We start from the raw sequence: 27,999 nt of genomic DNA on the forward strand, positions 1-27,999 counted from the left end.
CACACAGAGAAAGAGAGAGAGAGAGAGAGAGAGAGAGAGGCACAGACATGGCAGAGGGAGAAGCAGGCTCCACGCAGGGAGCTCGACATGGGACTACATCCTGGGTCTCCAGGGCCACACTCTAGGCCAAAGGCGGTGCTAAACCGCTGAGCCACCCGGCTGCCCAAATTCATGACAGGGTTAAAGTTACTTCACAATAAAATACAAGCTAAAAATGTAATGCTTAATAGTGATGATATCAGAAAACTAAAGTAAGAAATTATAAAACATTATAAAAACATAATCTGAGCTTCCTGAAAGATAAGTGAAAAGTAAATACAATGAGTGGTATCATTCTCATTTTATAATAAATGAAGAAAAATATTATATAACAGAAGTAGACAAACCTATCCAAAGTCAGAAAAATCAGAAGGATTGAATGTCAACTTTTAAAAATCAGAAATATTAGGATTATGTAACAAACACTGTATTCAATAACAATTTACAAATGATGGAAAAGTACTCTTCATAAAGTCATTTCTTAGGTTGACCTTGGATAAAGACAAAAAAACATGTTACTGTTTTAGAAATTTGTCCAACCACTTTTATAGAAGGTTAAACACCAATATGTTCCAGGTATATAGCATTTAAGAGGCCAAACTTGATATACAAGGTAGATCTTAGCGAATACAGACAAATGACTGTCTTCAGCGATCACTTCTTTTTTTTAATGGTAAACACTTTATTTTCTTATCTTGCATCTAAAATAACACCAATTCCATCAGAAAGCTACATCATACTGAGTAAGTTCAGACATAGCCTTAAAATCAGTTGTTTAAAACAGAGACTATATAAGAGAAGCTTTTATAGAGCTTCTATGTGTATTCTGTGTGTCGCAATAACAGATATTCTTTATTCACGAGCCTGTTGCAAATTGAGAGTGGAAATACTTTGTCCTGTATATTTAAGTGGCAACTAATCAGTAGGTAACTTTTTTTCTGGATTTTTTTGTTGTGGCAAAAAATTACGCAACAGTAAATTTCCTATTGTAATCATTTTATGTGTATAGTACAGTAGTGTTAAGTATGCTCTAACTGTTGTGCAACAAATCCCTAGAACTTTTTTATCTTGTAAAACTAAAATGCAAATACCCAATGAATACTAATTCTCTCCTCACCCCCCTCCCTTTAACCTTTGACAGCCACCTTCCTACTTTCTGTTTCTATGATTTTGACTAATTTAGTCAGTTCATATGAGTAGCATCATACAGCACTTGCCCTTATGACTGGCTTGCTTCACTTAGCATAATGTCTTCAAGTTCATCCATGTGTAGCATATGGCAGCATAAGACAATCTTTTTTAAGATTGAATAATATTCCATTGTGAATATATATATGTATATGTATATATATATATATATATACATATATATATATATACCACATTTTCTTTATATATTCATCCACCAATGGACATTTGAGTGGCTTTGACCTCTTCTTGGCTACTGTGAGTAATACTGTAATAAACAAGAGTATGTAAATACTTCTCTAAAATCCTGCTTTCAGTTATTTTGAATATATACCCAGGAGTGGGATTGCTAGGTCATATAATTTTTAATTTTAGCTATTTATAATTCTTTGAGGAACCTCCATTATGTTTTCCATAATGGCTAAAGCACTTTACATTCCCACCAAACAGTGTACAAGGGTTTTCATTTCTTCACATCTTCACCAACACTTGACATTTTCTTTTGACAGTAGCCATCCTAATAGCCAACAATCACTCACATGTTGCCCCATCAAATATCAACTGTGACAGCCAGGCTTTTAACAGGAATATTACATAACAAACAATTTAAGATGGAGAGTTGCTTGTATGACCTGAATTACAGAATAGTAAGAGATGTAAGAGTCTTAAATCTATATATACATTTAATTAATTTGAAATGTTGTAGTAACGGTGAGAAGCCCAATAGCAGTGCCCAAGGTATACAGCAATAGTCTTCACTGATGTAGTATAGTGTTAATCCCAAGAAGACAGCTTGGTTTCCCAATTCTACTCTTGCCAATATCTAGTTGTGAATAAGGGAAAATACTTAACCACTCTGAGCTCATATTCCACATTTGTGAGTCAAGAATAACATTATCTACCACTGCCCAATATTGGCATGAAGATTAAATGAAAGGATGTGTATAAAGTCTCTGGTACATAAAATGCTATCAACAAATGTTCCCCCCTCCTTAATCCCCAAATCTATTACTCATGCAAGCTAGTATATAAAGAGATCAAGACTTGAATTTTTAACAAGAAGTCTGATGGGAAGTCCCAGGAGACATTGAGCAGCTACACTAATTTTTAGGAAGATTTTTTTACAGTAGTCTGCACCAGTCATTCAACCTGACACCACCCTACATAAAGAAAAGTCTATTACTCAAAATAAAATTTAAGTAATGTTTTCTGGAGAAGAGTTTTCTTGTCTTTAACTCTAATAGAATATGTTCAATGAAAAGAGCTATCATGAGTGAATTGTTCTGGAGTCATAAGCAACTAGATCTAAAAATATATACTCAATCAAAAGCCTAGATGGACATAGAAAAGGCCTCACACTGATGTCTTTGGTAGTCCACTAATCAATTCCATTTAATAAATGAAATCTCTTCTCAACAGAGCAGCCAGAGGGATGTTCCTAAACTGCAAGCCAAATCATGTCACACCTCCACTCAAAACCCTCCAGTGGCTTCCTACTAGAAAGCTGTTAAGCCATAGATGGCAGTTATATTTGTCCAATTTGATCACTGCTATAAACTCAGTACATAGAACAATGCTAAACAGATAAAAGGCCCTTAATATCTATTTATTGAACAAATACATAAATGAATTCAGGAATAAGTGAAGTCATCAAATTGAAGGCATTTCCATATGATATCCTTGGATTCTTTTTAAATGTCCTACTTGTTTTTCTAGGACTTCCTTGACTTGCAACCAAGATCCCTGAAATGGAGTTAGGAGACCCGTGAATCCCTAGTAATGGAAGTTGTTGCTCCCTCTCTGATGTTTGGATCTGTAATCCAGATGGCCATTCTAGTGCTGTAAACTTTTTTCTCTTCTGCTGGAAAAGAGACCTCCTTCCAGCTCAGCCTCCATGTCAGTTTAAAAATTCACCACAATTAACATTATAGGCTGAGTGAGTCTTGGACAAAAATTGTACTTTCAAACCTCTCTAAAGCACCCCTCTCACAGATGGAGGCAAAGAAAGGATTATCAATAGTGTTTTGCTCTTTCTGTATAAATAAAGGTTACCCTGAAACTTATGTTGGGGGTTTCACTTAACTGTGTTGAGTTGTAGTTATGAGTTTGATCAAGCATTTCTCTTTTTGGATGAGATATCATTGCAAGAACAATGGCCTGTTGGGAAACAATTTTCCTAAACCAGGTGATCTAGCAAGAGAATTTTATTAGAACCATTTCTCTTAAAAAAAGAAATAAATGAAATTAATTTATTAATTAAATTTTAAAAAGAACCACTTCTATTCTTGCATTTGGGCTCCTAAAATTACTGTGTCAGTTAAAGTGTGCCTCAAACATAATGTTTAACCTGTACTTGGAACTAGAAAACTTGACTTCCTCATGCCCATTGGCTCTGTGTGTGTGTGTGTGCCTGTGAGAGACAGAGACAGAGACAGAGAGGGAAAGAGACAGAGTGCTCTGAACCAGTTTACCAAATAGTCAACTAAGGATTTAGAAATAGATTCTCATTGGTTTGCATTCAGATATTTTCAGCATGATCTGACTGATACTCATTCTAATGTTAATAATAATTCTAATCACTGTGACCGAGAAGTCCTGAATGCAACTAAATATATGTGGTTGGGCGATTTTCTCTCAAAGTTCAGGAAGAAAAAAACATATTAGGAGACAAGAAAGGTTACTAGATTGAAGTATCAATGAATGAAATTTAGAATATAGACTTAATGCCTTAGAATATTGTTTTCAAAATTAAAACATAAGCATACATATCACCTAAAATCTTGTGAAAATGCAAGTTTCTGTTCATTAGTTTGGACTGGGATTGAAATTCTGAAAAAATAAAATAAAATAAAGAAACTCTGCATTTCTAAAAGTCCAAAGTGATGCTGAAGCTCCTGGTCTACAGTTCATACTAACAGCATTTTCAAGCATGCTAACAGAAAGCCTAGTCCCTCAAATTGATAAAGAAGCCAGATACACAATGTAAGTAAATGCCAAAAGTGATTTTAGAAGGCCCTTGAATCATTGTTAGTTCATTGATGGGATCATGATCACATTATGGGAAGGAATCATTATTTTATTAGTGCGCTATAATTCAAGCTCCCTTCATCTCACGGTGTGAATCATTGATGCTTACTCTGCTGTTGTTGCCATGAGCCTTTATTGCTTGAATTCAAGTACTACAGGATGAGTCTTGTTTTAATCACTTTCTACATTTACAGGAAAATGAAACAAAATCATATGCAGCAATACTGTATAAATTTCAGTGATCAGAATGATTGACATAAATAGGGAGAAGCTGAGACCCAGTAAAAGAATAAAAGCTCTGTTATAAGTTCATCTGTGGACAAGATTTGTCTATTTAGCCTTGAACTTTAGGAAAAACTCTGAAGAGTGATGAGTCACATAGGAAGACTTGGAGCCACTCTGCACCACTTGGAAGCCAGCAGCTTGCTGCTTACTTATCTCCTCAGGCTCTGTAGTCCCCCTGCCTCCTCCAAGCACCAGTGCCAAGAACCATGCTGAGCCATTGTGAGCATCCACATCTCTCTCCAGGGCACATTCAGCATCAGAGACTATGCATTAACAACACAGAACAAAAGAAAGGAGACATTACATGAAAGAGCCAGAGTGGAAATACCAAATAAAACCATTCAGTATGTGAATAAAATTCATTTACTTTTGAGCCTTCCCTACAGAGTTCTCTGGCATGCCCTGTTGTGCTGCATCAGGAAACAAAGCAAAGCCAGAGAGTCGTTTTCCTGACTGAACAGAAATATAAGTGGAGTAGATGTGAGTATATTCAGAAACAGCAGATTCATCTCTATACACTAAAGAGAAGACTCGTAGGCCTTTGAATTTGGCAGTTTCATGGTTTGATTTGCTTTTTTAAATAAAAAAACATAATTTATGTGCCTTATAATGTTATAGGTCCAGATAAAATTATTTTGGCTATAACACATTGAATTGAATACTAAGGAAAAAAATGATTTAGGTTTTATTCTGCAGTTGTCTAGTCAGTATGACTCACCTGAATACTGAAGCACATATTTGGTAAGCAGGATGAGCACATTGTGATAGGTTGAACCCTAACAGTCTTGGGGTGAAATGGGTGTGAGATTGAGAAACTGAGGAATATACTTTTGGAAGAAAATATAAAGAAAAGAAGATAGAGAGCCAATGACTTAACCTTAGGGAAATTTTACACTTAGAGACAGGTGGAGAGGGAAGAGCCATGAAAGATCCATTAAAGGAGTCACAGTGGAATGTATTGGCACAAAAGCCAAACATAACAAAATGGCTCAGGAAGAAGATAGAGGTATCCAATGACATTAAATATTCAATAAAGTTCAAGAAGTGTGAGCACTGACAAAAAGTCACTGGATTTCACAAATAGCTGATCATTATTTTACCTTCAGTATAGCATAGAGTCATGAAAATAAGATTAGAACGTGTTAAATTGAAAATGTAAAGTATTGGTAGGGAAATGGAAAAGCTTAACCTTGTATGAAAGAATATTAAGAAGAAAAAATAAAATTAAGAGTTTTGAGAGCAGGATGGAGAGAATATATTTATGTCTATATACCCTGGGGAATCTGTCCCAGGTTTCTGTCTCCCATTCATAGTAGGTGGCAGCAGTGTCATTTCCAAGAAAGGTAGGTGGGATTGAAGGTCTGGAATAGTGCAGTTACTCTGAAACAATTGGAGAATTAACACGAGCAGAATACAAATACTCCTGAGAAAAACATAAGCACATTTAAAGTGGGTATAATTTAGTACTACAGTGATCTTAAAACTCACTTTTTTAAAAAACACTGCCCATTTCTTTGATTACTTTAAGTTCCTCATTTCAGTTCTTGGAATCCACAGGGAAGCAAATTTGCCACTCTACGATATGCTTCTTTGGCATATTGATTATTCTAAACTGGTTATTTTTAAGAAACTGCAGACACAGGAGAAGCTCTGAAAATTGAGTAGAAATTACCTTTTTGTAAGGGACATTTGCATGTATAAGGGCAATCTCTATTTGTAAGGTCTTCTCCCTCATAACTGGAAGAGGGGATGACTCTAAATCTCTAGACACTGTTCCCAGTGGAGAAAGCCTAAACTTAAATCTGTGTTTATCTTTGTTTACCATACTTCTCCTGGTAAGCCCCCATAACTTACTCCATACCCCCAACATCTTATTTTGTCATTAGCTGGAAATGATATTTAAGGTGATGGCTTCAGCTATTTTGAAGAATTACCCAGTTTTACTGGGTGTCTTCCATGGATATAGGAAGTTTACATGTTATTAAACTTGTTTGATTTTCTCCTGGTAATCTGTCTCATGTCAATTTAATTCTTAGACCAGCTAGAAAAACTTGCAGGATAGAGTAATTTTTTTTCCTCCCCGCCACCAGTCAGTAAAGAAGGTCAGACTCCAAGTGAGTAGGTCCAAGGTGGTTTGTGCTGGTTAATCACTCAAAGCAAAGCAATGAGGAAAATGCACAGGCAGAAAGTAAGACAATAAGAGTTAGGGAAGCTTACCCGTTTCATAAGCAGCAGCATGGGAAACCTATTCCTGAAGTTGACTTCCACCAGAGCTAGGAAGTTATTCCTAGGGAGAGTGTCAATTTTTGCTGCAAACAAAAAGACCTTGGAAATTAATGGTTTAAAGCTATATCCACTTATTATGTATCATGAGTATATGGGTCCACTGGGCAGTTATTTCTGATGATCTGCACCAGATTCAGTTGACCTTGGGAGCTGGCTGTTTCTTGGATGGCCTCACCTCAGAAGACTCAGTTCTTCTCCAGGTAGGTTATCTTATCCATCCAGGTAGTCTTATCTCTCTAGCAGGTTAAACTGGGCATGTTCTCATGTTCTCATCAGAAAGGAGGATATGCAAGCCATTTTTCAAGTCTTTGCTCACACCTAGCTGACTGTGGTCCCATTGGTCAAAGCAAGTCACATGGCTAAGCCCAGAGCCAAAGTGGGAGGGCTCAACCAAAAGAGATGGTGCAAATTGAAACTATTAATGCAATCAATATACCACAGTAAAGAGCCAATATCAGGGCAGTGGCGGTTTGGAACTAAGTGACAAGGACAGGTAAGTGCACATACCTTCTGATTAAGAAAAGCCTATGAAACTACACATAGAAAAGTATTTGGCCTATAAATACTTGCTCAAGTGTAATTAAAGAAATAAAAACCATTTAAATCCTGGTTGCACATTTTTACTTGCTAAAGTTGAAGAATGCAGTGTGGGAGCTTTAGGCTAGATATAAAGAAAATCTTGCTGACAATGAGAGTTGTTAAACACTGGAATGGATTACCAGAGGAAACTGTAATTTTCTTTCCTTTTATATACTTAAAATCAGACTAGCTACCTAGTTATCTGGTATGTGTTCTTGGACAGAAGCAGAAAAATGAACTAATTGACCTTTTAGAGTCCCTCCAGACCTATTATTGTCATGCTGAACCCATTCACACAGTGGAAGAAATAGTAACAGCCTGCCTTTTATTCCTGCACTTAACACACATTTATAACAGACCACCTCTCGGTGCTTGGCACTCTGCTTGGTGCTAGGGATGTAATCCCAACCTTCAAGGCACAGTCTTTGGCCAAAAGGTGGAGCAAAATTGCTCCATCTACTTAAATGTGAACTCAGAAGGGTGATAGAAGATGCTATTTAAAACAGTGCATGTCTTCAAAGGACAAAGGCTACTGTGAAAGGGAAGATCCCTTGTCCTGGGTCTATGCCTGACTTTTGAGTTGCCCAGGGGAACAGAATAGAAGCCTCTTTTGTTCAACCGGACCAATTGATGGGCTGAAAAGAAACAAAGAAACTTAGAGCTGGGTTACAGGTTAGGGACCAGAGATAGCAGAATTCTCTGCCTCAGTGAGAATTCATGATTCTTAGAAAACCTAGGTGAAATGGAGATGAACTAGAGATAAAATAAGGAAGAAAAGAGTCTAGATATTGCATAGCCTTGAGAAAGTCCTTGTTCTGTGCTAGCTAAAAGATATCTAAGAATCTAACAATCTAATTTTTAAAAATCTAAGGGACTTCTGTCCAAACAAACTAGCTGGTATAGACTCATCATGCCCTGCTCCTCCCTGCTAAGCACAATGATAAACTCTGAGAAGTGGTAAGAGAGGGACAAGCTAATTAAAGAGTCAGACTAAAGAAACAATATAATGTTGGGGCATCTTAGAACCTACTGCCCAATGGAATAAGACAATTCAGGTCTGGCATCTTCCAACCCCCAAAAATAACAACAGAACATGGCCCAGGTAGCCATAGTAACAATGGAATCTAATGGGAGTTCTCTCCGCAGAACTACCACAGGGGACAGATCTGAAGTCCAAATGAAAATAGGCCACAAAGGGAAACTCTCTTTCTCTATGGGCCCCAGGACTCTCCCCTTCTAACAGAGACATGACCTGTGGGGACATTGGGCACCTACAAAGAGGATTTTACCACAACAACCACCTTCACAGGACAGGTTCTCTGCCCTAAAGCCAGAGACTCTGTTCCCTCACCTAGAGGATTACATGAGGCAACAGCCTGGTAACATTCCTTCCAACCCTTGAAGCAGCACCAGCAAGGAACTGTTGGAGTCCAGTGACCAAAAAAACAAACAAAACTATTTTTTAAGGAAGCTCTTCAAACAGAAACTAAGTGAAAAAGAATGTATCCATGCCATTAAGAAGGAAGAAAAAAATAGCAAGGAAAGCAATGCAATTGACTATCCTCCTCATGAGTTTTCTAAAATACATGCTAGGGTAGAAATAAAAATTATAACACCATTTAATACTTAAGACAATGATATTTAAAAGTTGGGGAGGTAAAGGGAAGTGCAAGTGAGGTTTCACTTGAAGTGGTAAAATGTTGATACCAGTAGTCTGTGATAAAGCATGAATGTATATTGTAATACCCAGAGCAACCACTTGGAAAAATACACAGGGATGTACTCTAGTATACCATAAATACATCAAGATGGAGTCCTTAAAAAATGTTCAAGCAACTCACAGAAAAGAAAGGAAAGAAAAGAATAAGAAACAGAAGACACAAACAGAAAAAAATAATATACTGTTAGATTTAAGCTCCAACATATCAGTAATTACTTTAAGGATAAATGGTTTAAATATGCCAACTGAAAGGCAGAAATCGGCAAACCGAGTTTAAAAAAACAAAAAATGATCCAACTACATACTATTTACAAGAAATTTACTTCAAATTCAATGGCATAGATAAGTTGAAAGAGTAAGAATAAAAACAGATACATTATTTTGTTTATAAAAAAGGATTTCCCTGCATACACAAGCTTGTATATATATTAAAATATTATAGATTACAAAAAGAAATGTTAACAGTAGTTACTTCTGATGAGGGCAGTTGGGTATCTGGTCTGAGGATATTTTTAATTGTATACCCTTCCATGCTATTTTTAAAAACTAGCACATGCACTCATTAGTTTTTTAAGTTTGTATAAAAAATTAAACTGAGAAAAATAACTGGTTATAAAAGGTCAGGACTACCTAAAATTCAATGTTATGTTATTTACTATAATAGTATGATGACAAGCCCTCTCATCAAGGCAAACCACAAACCATTAGTAAAAGTCCTACTGTATGTGATCAATCTTCATTAATGTTGTTCTGGAGCAGAAGGAAGATCAGGAAAAGGATTTGCATTCTCTCTTTGTGTCAACACCAGGACTGGGAGGTGGGAATAGCCACGAGGTAAAGAATGAAGAACAGTACTACAGCAGAAGCAAAAAGAGAGCCAAAGTTGGCCAAAAAAGATGTGCTGCTCACTCTCCTACCTTCACCCAGCAGAGTCACAGACATCTTGATGAAGTCATTGGAATTCTACACAGCCTTGTGTGGTTGTTCAAGCTCATTTCATGTGCATCTCAAAGAACAGAGTTTCTTAACTGGCCACTGGGTGACAGCAGCATAACCTATATGTTGGCCTATGTCACTTGTGTGACAAGGTTAAATGATTTGACCAAAAATTACATATCCAGCGTTTTCAAAATCTTTAATGATAATGCCTATTGACAAGAGTCATTATTTTAATTGCTTAAGTATTATTTCTAAGTTATAATAAAAGAATCATATTTCTCAGATACAAATTAAAGTACCTATAAACATGTTCCAAACACATCTACATACATTTTCAGATTCAGAAAGGGAATGCTCCATGAAGTGAACCCCTGATGACAAATTCTGTTCCTTTTCTCATGACAGTAGCCGTGGATGAGACAGATGACTAAGAGCTTTCACACATTAAAATTTTCCCCATTAGCTATTTATAGGGAAATCTTTTAAAAATGTATATGCTTAAAAGTTTAAAGTGTACTACTCAGAACGTTACATTGACAAATGGATATGCTGTAGGTTACTCAGTTCTTGCACTCCAGACTTAATTTTATTGCCAAAAGAAACAGAAAATGTAGAATGTTTCAAGTTCCTGATCAAAACTCTAAAATAAAAAAATTTTTTCTAGATAAAATAAAAATACTTAAATAAAAAGACAGGATTCTTCCCCCTGAAACAGTACAACAGTACAAGAAAATACATTTGTAAGGGTGATTCAAACCTTGTAAAGAAGAGGTATTTGGAGATCGAGGAAGAATATTTACATTAAATGGAGGGAATGGAAAGAAAAACTCCAAAAGAAAAGTCTTATGGACCCTGTTGGCTATCTTTGTCACCTGGTCTTTTTCTGTCTAGTGGCCTTAGAAGTGGCACAATAGTGAAGAAAGTACTGTAATGGCCACCATATTAAAATTCTGTCTGTATCGCTATTAAGTGAAGTTCATTTGATTCCTGTGGATAAGTAAGATGCATGAGTCAGGACATGGAGATGGAGAGGGGTTTTCTACACAATCAAATAACCTGTTAATTACCAAATCATTATTTTACCCTAAACAAAGCACTGATAGCCTATAAATGTCTAACAAGGAAAAGCAGAGCAGACCTTGCATTACCATTTACCAAAAGCCTTAAGTTTCTTAGGATTAACTCGGTTTTCTTGAAGCCAAGAGAACCATCTTCCACTTGGCCTCCAACCAGAAAAGCCCAAACTCATTGCCTAATGCTGCAATTTATTTTAAGTGACAGCCTTCTTATCCCATATTTAAATTCCTGTACCAAAGTAGATACAGGAGGCAGTTGGGAATATTTCTACTCTTGTGGATCATATTCTTTAAACTTAGAAAAACAAAAGTGTGTGCAAAATACATATAAGTATTTGAAGATCTAAATTTCTTCTCTGTAAGTCAATGTATTATTTCCTCTTTTTGCTTCTAATGTAATAGGAAAAGCCGGGGAACCCCAGTCTGAAAGATTTCGGAAGAACAGCACATAATAAGATCACCTTTAATTCAACAGTTATTAGGAAAGTCTGAAGATCTGTTCCAGAAATTTTTCTACATCCAAAACCTAATTCAGCCAACTCCCCAAAATATTTTCCCTGTCTTCAAAGAATTTGTAATTGGATAGTGTAACCAGCATAACAAATTTTCAGTGATGCAAAAGATTACAAAGAGAAGAAAAAAGGAAAAGAAGAGTAAGGAACAAGAATCACCATTGGAGAAAGGTGACAAGGAATTTACAAGGAATCTTTGCCATGGGATTGTTTTACCTTATAAGACTGGCCATTCCCTGCATGGAGCCTGCTTCTCCCTCTGCCTGTGTCTCTGCCTCTCTCTCTCTCTCTCTCTCTCTCTCTCTCTCTGTATCTCTCATGAATAAATAAATAAAATCTTTAAAAAAATATTCTATAAAAAAAAAAAGACTGGTCATGCCCTAGAAAATTCTTTTTAGAAACTATGACATATATTACGGAGATTTGGTCTTTTGAAAATAAATAGTGAAGTAAGAGTAATAAGACAAAGTTTCTCATGTCAGCTGATACTGAATGTGTGACCTTGGGAAAGTCACTTGATTTTAGTGTCTTAATTTCCTCATCTACACAATGAAGGCCTTGGACTGGAACTATTTCTAAGCTCTATAAGAAATATGTCTTTTAAGTATTAAAAGTCAAATGACTTTAAGCTTACATTTTGGAAGAAGTAACACATTGACTATTGTTTTCTTTGACAATGTGTTTATTTTGATATTCTGCAAAAATGGTCTTTATAAAAAAAGACATCTATTATCTCTCTTTTGAAAAGATATTTGCATTCTTAAAATTGGAAAACAGGTGGGACTTTTCTGTATAACAACTATCTCTGAGAACTATTTTTTTAGTTATCTAATCTTCAAACATCTGGATAGTAGTTTATTTTTAAAATATCTTGAGATGTGATATCTGAAGACATAATACCTGTGAAGACCTTTCTTCAGCTGTAAGGCAATATAAAATATAAATTTCACTATTGTAATTATTGTTAGTACTAGAAAATTCTACACATGCTGCCAGTGACTTCTTAGGTTTATGGCTTATTCCTTTTCATTTTTAGTGATAATAAAATCTAGATGTTAAATTGTAACCAAGTTTCTAAGACCAACAATTCATGTGAATGTTGTCTCTCCCTAGCTTTTAGAATATTTGGTAAACCCAGATCCTATTTATGATTCTCCAACAGTTTTATTCAAATACAGGACTAGTACTGATTTTAACTGAAGAAGCTATCTATTGTCACTCATGTAGCTCTGGATGAATGAGTTTTAATTTGACCCTCAAGAGTCAATCTAGCCAAATAATAACAATGAAAATGCATGAGAACAGCAATTTCAACCTGGCTATTTCACAGACAAGCTTATTTTATGCATCAATAGCAAATAAATCAAGAAATTGGATGGACTTGCTGAATGTCTTTCACTGCTCTAAGTAAATCCATCTAGCTAGCGTAACAAGCAGTTCTGAAGATTGGAGTGTAAGCAGAGAAGAAATATTGATTGATTGCTTTATTTAGAGTAGAACTGTAACACCACCTATGCAGGGAATTTAGCATATATAGCTAGGCAGTACCATCTTGTTGCTATAAACTTAACTGCAAGATAGATTAGACACTGGTGTGTGGAGTCTGGTCCCATAACTTCAAGCCATCTCTAATAGCAAAACAGCTCCTCTTAAGGCATTAACTTTTGGAAGATGCAAGTGACTGCTAGCTGGCACATTAGATTTCCATAATGCCACGCTACAGGGTAGCTGAGCATCTATGGGAATGTCAAAATTCGCGTGTCAGAGCGAGTTGTTTCCAATCGACCTTGTAGATGGTTTAAAGAGGAAGAACGCTCTACGTCAAGGAACTAAATTCCAAATTTATGCTCCATTTTGGAAGTTTGAATGTTGTTATGTACACATAACAAAGCACCCTCTGAAAATAATCTCTTTCCTTACCAGCAACTCTTCTTGTTTTTGTAATTATTATTTCACAAATGGGAATAATACAAATAAGTCCTGGCCCACAGCCTGAGACCTAACAGATGTCCTACTGAGACTAAAAGAACACAAAAGAATTAAATGAATAGTAAATCCCTGTGTCAGCAATACACCTTCCCGGTTAGAAAACTATGCAGACGTGTTTGGTGCATGATCAGCAGCGTTTCAATAATAACACCAGGCCTGAAAACACTAGGGAAAATATTTACCAACTGCAGGAATTTCTAGACTAATCTGCAAGATTATCCAGCTCACCCAAGTTCCTCATTTGACATTTCTCTGGGATCTACTGATACATATTTTGAAGCCCTGCTTGACCAGCTTCCAGCCAGTGCTCCACCCATGCTCATTTGAAATGCTGCCCAGGCCTATAAGTTCAACATACCCCTATGCTTCAAACACCATTTCCCACATACGTAGACACTCACTCTTCTGGGAACCTCAAATGTGCAAAAACAACCTTGAAGAGGGGACCATTTAAAATTCAAACAACTGGTTACTTGATACTGAAAAACCAAATTGTCCTAAGTAATAGAGTAACTCTTGACATTCAGGGAGAGCTAAATCTCAAGATTTGTGTATCTACAAATTAACATACACTTAATTTATAAGCACTATGGCTTATAAGTTTTTCTATGTAATGAAGCGAGTTATACCTGAAAAAAATTAACTCAAGTGACATCCTTGATCCCTCCAAAGAGAGTTATTTTGAATATGAAAAACAGTAAAGGAAAGTAAACTGTAATCAGAGTCAGGGGGTCAGCTAGACTCCCTCCTTAGCTAGACTACTTGCCCTGCATAATTAAGAATACATGGGAAATGACAAAAAATCCTATGGATCCCAGGCCTTGAGGACAGTCATTTGTAAATGTGATTGCTCAAACTTATTTCACTACTGTGTAAAATCTTTTAAGTGTTTTTTTATCAGAGAAAGTTATCTATTGTCACAAATAACTTAATAAAATCAGTTGTGATCCCTCTCACAAAGATGGCACGGAAGGCGAAGAAGGAAGCCCCTGCCCCTCCCAAAGCCGAAGCCAAAGCAAAGGCTTTGAAAGCTAAGAAAGTGGTACTGAAAGGCATGCACAGTCACCAATAAATAAATAAATAAATAAATAAATAAATAAGATCCATACATCACCTACATTCTGATGACCCAAGACCCTGCGCCTCCAAAGGCACCCCAAATATCCTCGAAAGAGCACCCCCAGAAGAAACAAGCTTGATCACTATGCCATCATCAAGTTCCCCCTGACTACTGAGTCAGCCATGAAGAAAATAGAAGACAACAACACACTTGTGTTCATTGTGGGTGTCAAGGCCAATAAGCACCAGATCAAACAGGCTGTGAAGAAGCTCTATGACATTGATGTGGCCAACATCAACACCTTGATCAGGGATCCCTGGGTGGTGCAGCGGTTTAGCTCCTGCCTTTAGCCCAGGGCATGATCTTGGAGACCCAGGATCGAGTCCCACGTGGGGCTCCCGGTGCATGGAGCCTGCTTCTCCCTCTGCCTATGTCTCTGCCTCTCTCTCACTGTATGCCTATCATAAATAAATAAAAAGAAAAGAAAAACACCTTGATCAGATTGGGATCATCTAAACTGAGTCCAGCTGGCTATAAATCTAAATATAAATTTTTTTCACCATAAAAAACTAAAACCAGTTGTAATGTGATTCAGAAGTAGAAAACACTCATTATATTTGATATAAAAATCAAGGGAATGTGTCCAAGTATGTTTGTATTATAATCAAATAAGTAGTAGTAGTTTTATAACTTTAAAAGAAGAATATGATTATAATTCTTTTTAAAGGCTCACAGGTTGGAAGAATCAATGTTGTTAAAATGTTCATAGTGCCCAAAGCAATCTTCAGATTCAATGCAATCCTTATCAAAATTCCAAAAACATTTTCAAAGAACAAATAATTCTAAAGTTTGTATGGAAGCACACAAAATAGCCAAAATAATCTTGAAAAAGAGGAACCAACCTGGAGGCATCATGATCTTACACCACACACAAAAATTAGCTCAAAATGTATTAAAGACTTAAAAGTACTTGAAGTCATAAAACTAGAAGAAAACATAGTCAGTAACCTTGATATCAGCCTTCACAATGACTTTTTTAAAAAATCTGACACCAAAACAAGACAACAACAAAAAATCAACAAATGGGATGACTACATCAAACTAAAAAGCTCTGTGCAGCAAAGAAAATCATCAACAAAATGAAAAAGTAACCTACTGAATGGAAGAAAATATTTGCAAGTCATATATTTGATAAGGGGTAAATGTCCGAAATATATAAAGAACTCATAAAACTTAATAGCAAAACAAACAACACCCAACAATTCAAAAAAAGGAGAGATCTGAATAGACATTTTTGCAAATAAGACATTTAGATGGCCAGTAGGTACATGAAAAATTCTCATCATTAATCATCAGAGAAATGCGAATCAAAACCACAATGGGATACCACCTCACACCTGTTTAGAATGGCTATGATTAAAAAAAATAAGAAATAACCAGTGTTGGTAAGGATGTGGATAAAAGGGAACCCTTGTACACTGTTGATGGGAATGTAAATTGGTAGACACACTATAGACGTTCCTCAAAAAATTAAAAATATAACTACCATATGATTCAACAATTCCACTTTTGAGTATTTATCTAAAAAAAAAAACACTAACTTGAAAACATGCATTCACCTCCATGTTTATTGCAGCATTATTTACAAGAGCCAAAAAGTGGAAAAAAATCTAAGTAGCCACTGATGAATGAATGGATAAAGAAGTTGTGGTATATATATATATATATATATATATATATATATATATATATCCTCTTATTTCTGTTAGTGAATTTTTAAAACTTTTTTTACAGCTAAGTGATAAAAAGCCCTTATAAGAAGTATTTTTGTTTTTGCATAAAATTTAAATGTTTAATTTTTAAAGTAGTTTCCTAAGTCTCAGTGGTTTCTTGAGAATTTTACTTTATTGGTAAACTTTCATTCTCTTTTATTTACTTGATTATATTCTTTAGAATGTGCCTTCTGACCTTTCAGGTTTTTTTTTTTAATGTTTATATCAAATATCTTTCTGATTTATTGCCTACTTAGTTGTGGAGATAGATATTCATAAATCTCCTGTAAGTCTACCAAAATGTTCTGTATGGGAGGTTACCTCCTATTTGCAGCTTTTTTTTTTTTAATTCAACTCAGTTACTTCAAAGGAATATAGTTAATTTTAGAAAGAAGTATTAGATTGATAAACTCAACAAATTATTTCTTTTGGACTATGGAGCCCATCTCTGTTCCTCCTCTATGATGCCTTTCATGGTTCTAAAGCAGTCACTGGAGAGTAAAGAATCTGCTTAATGTATTTTAATTTCAGTAATGATGGTAAATTATTTAAATTACAGAATTTAATTTTTTAGGATAGATTATTTTAAAAGGCTGTTGAGAATCCATTTTGTCTTAAATTTAAAAGGAAATAGCTCTTAGCTATCATTTTCTTCTATATGTACTTTTATTAAAAAAGTATTTTATTAAAAAATATTTGTTATTAAAGTGAATAAAGTTAACTTCATTATTAATATATATATACACAATGGAATATTATTCAGGAATAAAAAAGAGTGGCATTTTGCCATTTGCAACAATAATGATGGACTTCATGGGTATGATGCTAAGTAAAATAAGTCAGACAGAGAAATAAAATACCATATGATCTTTTATATGCGGTATTTAAGAAAAGCCAAGCTCATAGATACAGAGAACAGACTGGTGGTTGCCAGAGGTAGCAGGTGGGAGAGAGATATGGGAGAAGGGAGTGTAAATTTATTAAATAGAAACAAAAATATAAAGTCTTGGTTTACAAATATCTAGTCCAATATCCTTCAGAGATTCTCCTGTGAAACTGATGTTTGTTTACCTTTTACTCTGTGGTAATAGTGCTACAGCAAATCCATCACTACATGCCTTCTTTAAACACCACAATTCTTACACTGGAGTCTTGCAGAAATAAGTGATACATTCTACTTCTGAATTTTACAGCTTTCACTTGGTAGCAGTGATATCAAAGGATACGAGAATTATTTTTATGGATATTGTGTAGCTGTCTGGGACACCTCCTTGCTCTGTGAGAGTATGCCTTTCCTCCATGCTCTACCAGTTCCCTTGACCTCTAACTCAACACACAACCGACTGTACTGATATTATCTGACTACCATGTGAATGGAGAATAAGCTCCACAAGAATAGGAGTTTTCTATTGTTCATCTTGTGTTGCCAACCTCAAGCAATAGTGCATGTCACATAGACATTCATACAAGATATGTTTAGCTGGTTAAACTGAATGACCAGGCATTTGACAAATGTTCACTTTCTATTTCCAATGATAGTCTCCAATATTTTTTTCTAATTTTTTCTCCTTTGGTTAGAAGTAACTAACTCCTTGGCAGCAACTAAGAAGACTCCTGGAGTTATCCAGTGACAGAAAGCCTAAATGGAAAGTTTTAGCAGGGAAGCTAGTATAGCTCTATACCACAATGCCTAAGGGCAATCTAAGTACATCTCTGTGAGATGTTGAAATGAGAATAGTTTATCACCTCATATAAACAGAAAAATGAACACAATTACTCTCATTTCTTACAGTACAGTATGAAAAGAAATTGAATAAATACTCTTGATGCCCAAATCACTAGGTTTCATACTTGAAATGATTGAGTGAAAAGAGAGAGTCTCAGAAAAGGTTTTCTAAAATGGGCCTGCTTAAGCAGCTTGTTTCCTCAAGCAAAACTACAAATTTTGATTTATAAAGTGCAAGTCATTGTGAAAGCAACTTTGAAAAAGCTACTTATGCTCTTCAAGGAAGGCATTCAATTATACCAGTTGGTTATTTTTCCAGAGAAAATGCTATCTCCAACCTGTTGAGTGTACGGCCCTGTAGGAAACTACTTTTTTCCCAGGAGTGAGAATGGCCCCACTAAGTGAAAAGGAAAGAGAATTCAATTCTCTTGTGCCTTCCTTCTTCTGACCTCAGAGAAGAGATTATCTAGAAAGCTGCACAAAGCCAGTCTGCCAAGAGTTGAGTTGCAGCAATGTGAGAAGACTGACAACCTCTCCACTCCTCCCTGTGGCCTTGGTGGTGTTGGCTTTTGACTCCAGAGGCACAAGGTGTCCCATGGCCAGCTGTTTCATCCATGGTTTTTGTCCTGTACTGCAGATGACAGCAAACCATCTTGACTGTTCTAGATTTCTCTAGAAGTGTCCCTACCCTGTTTGGATTGCCCTTTCCCTTTCTTCATAAATTATGTCACAGATTCATCATTTTAAAGGCCAAGGGTAAGAGTAAACTGTTTATATCAAATGATGACCTTAATAATTCAACAATTTTCCCCATTTTATACTCCACTCTATTTTACGAATTTTCCAATCCCAGTAAAGGATGAAATGAACACTTTCAGTTTCTTAACTACATTTTGTAAATGGAAAAAAATGGTTTTAAAGTCTTCTTTAAAGTTGGCAGGAACATAGAATTCAAATCCCTTTAAGATACTAAAATGAAGAATACATTAATGAGATCTCAGAAAACCTTTTTCTAGTTCCTTAAACAGTTCCAGCTAAGAAAAATATAGATTCAACTTTATAGTCTGAAAATACTTTCATGAGAAATAATTAAGGTTTGGAGAGTGAAGTTTGGGAAGGGAAGGGACATTCTTCCACTGTGGGGACTAATTTCTAAGGTGGACATCATTCATTCACATACAAAATTGGTATTAAAAATTTATATGGACAACTTCTGTATCTACAGAATAAAGAAAGCATCACCAAATCTTTCATTCATTAAAGATTAACTGCTATGGGAATTGCCCTTTGCTATCCACAACTGGAAAGCCAGACAAAATATAGAAAACAAATATTTCTAGACAATGAAAAACAGGGGATAAGTGTCAGGGCTTCTTGAGAGAAGGGGGAAATTGAGGTAAATCCTACAATTACCCTAGTTTACCACCTCAGGGCAGTTTCTAGCACCAAAAGCAGTGAGGCAGAAAGCAAGAAGAGGTAGAAGGTCTCCCTGAGTTGAACAAATAGGGTGTGTAGTTGGGAGAAACCAAAGTGTCTAAAATTTGTAGGGCAGGATGGTAGACAAGAGGGAGCTTCACAGAAACAGCTCTGCAGATCTGCTGATATATCCACTTATATTGTTGCCTGAATTATGATGTGTACATGCATAAGGTTAAATTCCAGAATGCCTGTGAAAGAACCAGAAAGCAGTAGGATGAAAGGAAGAAAAATTAGTCTAAGAGAAGACAGGAAAAAGCGGGGGAGGGAGGAAAGGATGAGACAAATAGATAAAAATTAGCAAGATGGTAGATTTAACCCAAAACACATCAATAATTACATTTAATATAAATGGTCTAAAGACTAATTAAGAAACAAGTTGTCACATTTAATAAAAAAAATGCAAAACCCAGCCATATGCTGTCTCTAGAAAACCAATTTTAAATATAAAGTCTCAGGTAAATTAAAGGTAAAAGAACGAAAAAAGATATATCACAAAAAAATAATCAGAAGAAAGCCACAGTGGCTATATTAACACCAGAAAGGCTAGATGCCAGAACAAGGAATATTATCAGAGATTAAGAGGGACACTTCATCATGATAAAGAAGTCAATCCATCACAATCCTAAAGGCATATGTACTTGATAACAAACTTACAAAATATATGAAGCAAATATTGGTGGAACTGAAGGGAGATATAGAGAAATCCAAAATTATTGTTAAAATATGTCAATAATATTTTTTCAGCAATTGAAAAAATAAGTAGAGACAAAAATCATTAAAATATTGAAGATCTGAGGAACAACACTATCAATCAACTTGACCAAATTGACATTTATAGGGCACTCCACCACAAAACAGAAGACTACATATTCTTTTCAACTGTATATGGAACACTCACCCAAACAGACTATATATCACATCTCAATAAATTTAAATAGACTGAAATCATACAAAGTATGTTCTTTGACCATGGCAGGATTAAACTAAAAAAAATTTTTTAATTCAGAAAATTTAATAACATACTTCTAAATAAGCCATAGGCCCAAAACAAATCATAAAGGAAATGAGAAAATATTTTAAACTAAATGATAATGCGTATATAACATATCAATATTTGTGGGATGCATCAAAAATAGTGCTTAGAGGGAAACTTATAGCTTTACATACTTACATTAAGAAAGAAAAACAGACTAGGGATGCCTGGATGGTCCAGTGGTTGAGCATCTGCCTTTGGCTCAGGGTGTGATCCCGGGGACCTGAGATGGAATCCCATATCGGGCTCCCTGCATGGAGCCTACATCTCCTCCCTCTCCCTGTGTCTCTCATGAATAAATAAATAATTTTTTAAAAAGAAAAACAGTCTAAAAATAATTATCTGAGAAATTAATCCCAAAGTGAGCAGAAGGAAGGAAATAACAAGAAAGGGGACTACAAAACAGAAATGGGATAAACAATAGAGAAAAATCAGTATAACCAAAAATTGGTTATCTGAAAAAATAGAAGATATAAATTACCAATATCAAGAATAAAAGAATTGACATCACTACTGATTCTATGCATATTAAAAGAATAGTAAGAAAATGTTATAAACATATTTATACCATTTAATTTCAGCTTATATAAAATGGAAAAATTCTGTGAAAGACAAAAACAAAAAACAAAACAAAAAGTCCACTCAAGAAGAAATAATCCTGAAGACTATACCTACTGAAGAAACTGAATTTATGGTTTAAAAACCATCCCACAAAGAAAATTCCAGGCTTCAGTGGTTTTATTGGTAGACTCAACCAAACATGTAAGGAAAGAATAACACCATTGCATCCAGAAAATAGAAGAGAAAAACCAGAATTATTCTGATTCCAAAATAAGACAAAAATATTATATGAAATCTACAATTAAATATCTTTTACAAACATAGAGGGGAGAAGTTTGACAAAATATTAGCATATCAAATCCAGCCATATTTAAAAAGACAATGCATCATGATCAAATGGGATTTAGCTCAGGAATGCAACATTCAAAAATCAGTGTAATACACCATATAAAGAAGAAGAAGAAGAAAAGAAGAAGAAGAAGAAGAAGAAGAAGAAGAAGAAGAAGAAAGAACAATTGCATGATATTGCAATAGATGTAGAAAAGGTATTTGAACAATTTCAACACTTACTCATAATAAAAACTCTCAGCGATCTACCAAAAGAAACTTCCTCAACTTGATAAAGGACATATACAAAAAAATCTATAACTACTATCATAATTAATATTTAAAATTGAATGAATTCCTCCTGACATTAAGAATAAGACAAAGATATCTTCCCTTGCCACTCTACTCAACATTGTACTGGATTCCTAATTGGTGCAATAAGACAAGAAAAAGAAAATAAAATGCATAGAGATAGGAAAGGGAAAAATAAAACTTTTTATTTTCTGACATGATCATCCATGTAGGAAATTATAAGGAATTTAAGAAAGCTAAGAAATGGTTTAAACAAGGTTATGAGAGAACAAGTCAGTATGAAAATATCAATTGAAAAAAAAGAAAACATCAATTGTATGTCTATGTATGAATAGCAGGCAATTGGAAATTGATTTTTCAAAAGAAAAAAGATAACACCACTATAATACTATTAAAATGGAAACATTTGAGGATAAATTTAACATAGTTTATATGAGACCTATACACTGAAAAATACAAAACATTGCTGAGAGAAATTAAAACTTAGATGAAGGAAGACGTGCATCAAGTGGTTTGAAATACTTGGTATTATCGAGGTAGATCCATGGATTCAGCACAATAAAAATTGAGATCCCAAAAGGGCTTTTAAGTAGAAATTGTCAAGCTGATTCTAGAAAGTATATAGAACTGCAAAATCTTTAGAATAGTTGAACAAATTTTGAAGAATAGTGAACAGAAACTTACTGATTCCAAAAGGGGTTATAAATCTACAGTAATCAAGACAGTGTGGTGTGGATGTAAAAATAGACATATAGAGCTGTTGGACAGAATAGAGAGTCCAGAAATAGACTGTATATACAGTCAATTGCTTTTCAACATAAATGCCAAGGTAATTCAATAAGGAAATGACACACTTTTCAACAAATAGTGCTACAATTGGATATCCATAAGCCAAAAAAAAAAAAAGTTTTACTTTACACCATATACAGAAAAAGAATTCAAAGTAAATCATAAGTCTATGTGAACTTCTGCAATAAAGCACAGAAGGAAGTCTTTGGCCAGAAGGAAGTCTGTGACCTTAGGCTAGGCAAAGATTTCTTAGGACACAAAAAACACAAACCATAAGAAAAAATATGTAAATTGGGCTTCATGATATTTTTTTTAAAAAACAAGCATTCCTTTTTAAAAGATACTGTCAAAGAAAGTAAAAGGATAAGACAGACTTGTAGAAAATATTTTCAAAACATATATCTGATAAAAAAAAACTTCTACCTAAAATATCCAAAGAATTTATGATTTAATACCAAATAAAACAACTTAAAAATCAACTGGGCAAAACACATAGGCAGTTAAAGAAAAAAAATACAAATGGCACATAAGCACATAAATAGGTACTCAATATCATTAGTCATTCAGGAAACAAAAATACTATGACAAATACACTAATTTGGTTAGAATTAAAAAGAGGGACTCTACCAAGTATTGGTAAGTATATGGATTAATTGACCTTTCATACATTGCTTCAACATATAAATAAAATAAAATTTTCCATAGCCACTTTGCAAAAAAGTTTGCCGCTTCCTATAATGCTAAAATTGCATTTACCATACTATCCGGAAATCCCACTCCTACATATTTACTCAAGTGAAATGAAAATATATGTCATGCAAAGACTTACATCTGAAAGTTCACAGCAGTTTTATTCATAATAGCTCCAAACTGAAAACAAACCAAATGTGCCTCAAGTGGTGAATGAATATACAAATGGCAGAGCCATATAAGTGAATATTATTCAGTCATAAAGAGAAAGGCACGGCTGATAGACTCGAAGCATAGATGATTCTCAAATGAATTTTACTGGGACATTTGGGTGGCTCAGTGGCTGAGCGCCTGCCTTTGGCTCAGGGCTTGATCCCAGAGTCCCAGGTTTGAGTCCCACATCGGGCTTCCTGTATGGAACCTGCTTCTCTCTTTGTGTCTTTGCCTCTCTCTCTATCTCTCATGAATGGATAAATAAAATCTTTATTTAAAAAAATGAGTTTTACAAGTGAAAGACATAGAGAACTGCATGCTAAATGATGAGGACAAAACTATGGTAACAGAAAGATCAGTAGTTGCTAGGGGCCAGGCAAAGGAACAGAAAAAGTAAATGTAAAGCGTCACAGGGGAGGTTTTAGGGCTGACAAAAATGTTTCATATTCTGCTTATGGTGATGCTTACTTAGCAGTATACATCTGTCAAAATTATGCAGTAAAATCGATTAATTTTAATGTAAAATTATACATCAATAAAGATGATCTTTTAAAAAGATGGGAAGTAAATATATAAAAAGAAACCATCACCATTTATTAGAAATCTTGCATTAAAAGAAATTGCTCTTGCTTCCTATCATTCAGTGTCCTGATGTGTGTTTCATCTTCAACTGAGCAGGGGAAATCAAGCTATTTAAAACTGAAATTAACTATGTGGAAAAATCGTCAAATGATATAAATAAATTTATATCAAAATTAGAGGAACTTATAGTAGCTGGTCGTTTTTTAAGATATACTTTAGAGTGCAAAGAGTACACATGGATCCTTATCTTCCTTGTGATTTATGAAGTAGCTTGATATATCTACTCAAAAGTCGATATTCACTACTTTCAGTACTTTATTTGAATTATAGTTCCATTTACAGCATTCTAATTTTTACAACAATAAGTCATTGCTTCTTACATACCATTATAATAAAAGAGCATTGGGATAATATCATGTTTACCCTTTTGTGGTTCTACTTCTAGATGATTTTGTCAAAATTTGAAAAACAAATTCATTGATGGGAATAGATTTTCCCTACTTGGCTTTCAAATTCATTGTAATCAATCCCGTAACATTAAGCACATTTCCTCATCAATATGAAAATTAAACTTCAGGGACTGACCTTATAAATAGATCAGAGAAAGCAGAAGGACATTGAGAATAAGCTAACGACATTTCCAGATAATCAAGCCCAATAAAAATGTTGTGTTTAAATGTGCAATGTGCAGAATAAATCAAATTCAAGGTACATTTTAAGACTTTAAATAGCCTGTGTGAATGAGAAAAAAGCAAGCTGGTGAATCTTGATCACCTTAAATTGGCAACATCTTGAGTATGCTCTGCTGAAGGTATAACACACACACATTCACACACACCACAAGTTCATTATTAAATCCACCAGAATAATATTGAATTAAACAAAATAAAACCAGTTTCCTCATATCAGGACTTCTCAGGACCTCTAACAGGCTAATCTGCATTGGGATTCTCATTGGAGAAAGGTACATGTCCCCTAAATTCCTTGGCCATGAATTATTTTTATTAAGGATGAGCTACTGGAATCTCTGAAAAACAAACTGTGGGAAAACTGTCTTAAAGTGGTATTTATTTTCCCAGAGAAACCCCTTCTTAAATATGTGAGCACAGCTCTCTAAACCACATCTCACTTAATCTTTTAATAGGTATGTTGTTTCATTTGTTCTGCTTAGTAAATGTCAGAAATAATTAGTTTGTTGCTTGTTTTTAAGCAATCTCTTGGAAAGTGTTTATTTGTATACATGTGTATATTTCTGCAATTTATTTTCAATAAGTAAATAATTATAAAGTGTATGTATATAATTTAGATCATTATAAATGGCTCTAACTTATTTTCTAAACTTAGGCAAAGCTAGTCTGGTTTATATCAGCTAGGAACACTTATCTGCAAAGGGAGACTTTTTAAAGATTTTTATTTTCATTTATTCATGAGGGACACACAGAGAGAGGCAGAGACATAGGCAGAAGGAGAAGCAGGCTCCCTGAGGGGAGCCCGATGTGGGACTCAGTTCCAGGACTCCGGGATCACAACCTGAGCCAAAGGCAGACGCTCAACCACTGAGCCACCCAGGCTCCCCAAGGGACACTTTTTAAACAAGAAGCAGTTGTGAGAAAACAATTCTCCACAGGTCTCTCACATTTTTGCATACCTCATGACCAGATGCACTGGCCGCTTTTTTTCCAGCACTGTCTTTTGAATGAAATTTGTAAACAGCCTTGGAAGTCATAGAGTCTCCCTCTGGAGCACAGGGCTCCAGACAAAGTATGGGCAGGTTTGTTAGCCAACCTCTTAGAGCCCCCTTAAATCATGAGTTTCTGAGCTACCTTTAAAAGTTTGGGGCTGCTCAGCCATGAGACAACCCACTCCTCTATATCACACCCATGGATCTCAGGGAGCAAAGGAAATATTGTAAACAAGAAGTTCATGCTTCCTGCTGTGCCATGAGTAATAACATCCTTTGTCTCTGACCCAGGAGCCTCATATCTTCTGCAGGCATCCATAAAACTGTAACAGGCTAACTTATTAGCTTGCAAATAGGATAAGATCTTAGACTTTTCATAGTTCTTGGCAGCTGTAACATTTACATTGAGGTGACATCTTCAGATAAATATCTTCCCATGTAATAGCAGGAAAGGTTTGAAGATGTCAGTAGAGGATTGAATGACATAAATAGAGAAGGAATGTGGAAGCTTAGTCTTTTTGAGGAGACCAAATTCATAACATTGGTTTCCAGGGACCATCAATGTAAGACACAGTTACAAAGTCAGAAAGAATGTGATAGAGAAAGAATTTCAGAACATAGAGTTTACCTTCATGGTCCAGCTGCACCCTCTACACAGATTATGGGGTTTACAAACAGAAAGCATTGGCAGAGAGCCAGAATCTGGGAAAGTAAGGACAAATGTATTTTATAGGTCTGTAAAAAAAACTAAAATAAATATATTTTATATATAAATATGTAATAAATATATATTTTTACATATATATGCAAAAAGCTAAAAAGTCCTATATGTAAACTATTGTACATCTTTATTTTGGTTGTCCTGGCATGATCAGAATATATACTGCATGCTTGCAATTCTAGAATGGAAGAAAGGATAAGAAAGGCACAAACTGCAAGGACACACTACAAAGCACAATATTCCAAAAAAAATAAATGTAAATGCTCTGGAATTAGAGAGATAAGTTGCACTGTCTACACTCACGATTAGCACCTAACAGGATATTCCTGTATCATTTTGTTCATTTTATTCTTTTGGGACAAAAAATACTAAGGTTTTAGATTATGAAACTCTCTGTCTTATATTCAGTATTATGATAGGCAGAATAATAGCCCCATAAAATATTCATGCCTTAATCCCCAGAACCTGTAAAGAAACTGTAGTTCACGGGGAAAGAAACTTTGTAGATACAGTCAAGGTCTCAAACTTTTAAATGGGGAGGATTATTTGGTTGGACCTATCTAATTGCATCAGCCCCTAAAAGCAGAGAACTTTCTTTAGCTAGAGGCAGGAAAGATGCAGCAAAGGGGAAGCCAAGAGATTTGAAGCATGAAAGGGATGGCTTCATTGTTACTGGAAAAGGGGACCACATGGAATGCTCCAGAAGCAATGCAGGCAGGCAGCCTCTAGGAGGAAAGACTGGCTCCGAGCAAAGATCTTGCTGACAGCAAGAAAATAGAGACCTGGCTCTCACAACCACAGAGAACTGAATTCAGCCATTAGTGAAATGAACTCAGAAATGGATTCATCTCCAGAGCTTCCAGAAAAAAGTACAACCCTGCCTTCATGTTGATTTCTGCTTTACAATATTCTAAGTAGAGGACCCAGCTAAGCTAAACTGCACTGGGACTTCTGACCTACAGAACGGCGGGGTAATAAATGGGTGTTGTTTTAAGTGCTAAATTTGTGGTAATTTGTCATGGTAGAAGCAGAAACTAATACAAATACCAAACTCCCTCTACAATCGCTGATGGACAATTTGTACAAAGCTTTCATATTTGAGGATTCAAGCGGTGATGACCCGATAAGCAAACCTATGGAGATGTTGCCAGTTTTTAATTCCAGTGTCATTTATTTGCCTACAGACATTTGTATAGTAAATGAAATAACTCAATGAATAATTGAAACTTTGCTATTTGATACCTTTTCAATTATTCAATAACAAAAGAGAATAAGAGTATCATTGCCAGAGAGTTTAAATAAATATTTCTCTCCTGAATTTATTTAGCTCCTACACTGTGACCACAATGTCAAGGCTATTACACTTGTAGTGAATATTGGAAACTTCCTTTGAATTACTCTTTTAGGCATTGA

General features: G+C 35.1%; 1 long non-coding RNA gene across 1 annotated transcript in view; it reads right to left on the reverse strand.

The window, feature by feature from the left end:
* Positions 1-4,370: 4,370 nt before the first annotated feature.
* Positions 4,371-27,999, reverse strand: part of LOC112935132 (uncharacterized) — a 94,795-nt gene continuing 71,166 nt past the window's right edge. The window contains exons 3-5 of the long non-coding RNA XR_003238119.2: positions 6,757-6,848; positions 5,813-5,919; positions 4,371-4,802 (exon numbers count right to left, since the gene is read on the reverse strand). This is a non-coding gene — a long non-coding RNA (uncharacterized lncRNA). The remainder of the gene's footprint in view (positions 4,803-5,812; positions 5,920-6,756; positions 6,849-27,999) is intronic.

This window comes from Vulpes vulpes, chromosome 1, assembly GCF_048418805.1.
Source record: "Vulpes vulpes isolate BD-2025 chromosome 1, VulVul3, whole genome shotgun sequence".
Lineage (NCBI taxonomy): Eukaryota > Metazoa > Chordata > Mammalia > Carnivora > Canidae > Vulpes > Vulpes vulpes.